Source organism: Dipodomys merriami, unplaced genomic scaffold, assembly GCF_024711535.1.
Source record: "Dipodomys merriami isolate MVZ:Mamm:240054 unplaced genomic scaffold, mDipMer1.0.p SCAF_36, whole genome shotgun sequence".
Classification (NCBI taxonomy): domain Eukaryota; kingdom Metazoa; phylum Chordata; class Mammalia; order Rodentia; family Heteromyidae; genus Dipodomys; species Dipodomys merriami.
Window position 1 is genome coordinate 9,318,520 of NW_027205159.1, and position 1,411 is coordinate 9,319,930.

Genomic DNA, 1,411 nt, shown 5'->3' on the forward strand with positions numbered 1-1,411 from the left:
TCATAAATGAAATGACGTTAGTTGAATTTTTAGCATCAAGTATAAAAAGTTGTGTTCCTGATTCCTAGAATTCTTTTTATAGGTTTTAATTGACATTATTTCAAAACGTCAAATAACATATCTCCTTTGTTAAAAAAGTGTGAATTGAATTGACAGGATAATTTTTACAACATGTAATTAAATAATCTTGCATATTGTAATGGTATGTATTTGCAGTGCTTTGCCAAAACTTGATAAGGACAATGACACTGTATCCAAAAATCTTTACTGAACATCACATATACCTAGAGAAAAAGAAAAAACTTCTGTCAATTTGTTTAGCATCAGCTCAGTATCACAGAGTACTTGTAAGTACTCAGACACGGGTTGAGGGAAGAGTCGAGGAAAGGAAATCAATGACAGAAACAATAGATTAAAACATTTAATATACAAATGTAATTAATTGCTGGGAGTGTAATTCCTAGCAAGCATGGTGTTTCAGACACACTGTGTTTCTTAGGATACTTCCCAAATAATAACTCTTATCTGCTCCATCGCCACTAATTTTTCTTCAACTTGAGACACTTCCTTCTATTATGTATTACACTTCTGTACAACAGGGGGTCAAATAATATCTTTATAGATATTTCATTATACTATTTTCTTGGTTCAACAATTGTCCAATTTACTAGATATAAATCTAGTAAAATAGAATTAACTATTAATACTAAAAAATTCTTACGTTACATTCATTTATAACAATAGAAAGATATGAGGAAAAATTTTATCCTGTCCAAAATATTACAACTAGATAAAATAATTAAGTTTAATAAAAAATGTTTCTTTAAATTTCTTTTCCTTTCCTTCATATTTTCAGACTTTATTTATTATCAAATGCACAAATACTTGTTAAATGTTAGCATGATAGTATTTTAAAGAACAAAATGACCACAAGGACTAAAACAAGAGTTTCAACATCTTTGTTTATGCAAATTTATGGGTAAATGTCACACCAGTTTCCAAGGAAGTGGGAAAACTATGGGATGGAGAAGACCTGCTCTGGTTGACATCACAGGTCACGTCCAGGCCCAGAATTCTTACTTCCACTTTGGGGACCTGATTTTCAAAATCCAGCCTCAGAGAAAATGAAATATGCCAAGCAGTTCAGATACTGGCTGTCTTAACCATTGAAGGCAAAACCTGTGGATAGAGCATTAGAATTAAATCAATATTTTATTTTCTTTACCAGTAATTGTAACATTTTCTTTGTGTAATTTTAATGTGTTTCCCTTATACAATCAGACCATCAAGCTTGTAGCTGGATTCAATAAGTTTTCAAATGTGCCAAAACACACTTTCATTACTGCATTTATAAATAATGAATTTTATCTAAACATCAAATGAATGTAAGCTTGAAATGAGTGAATCTAAT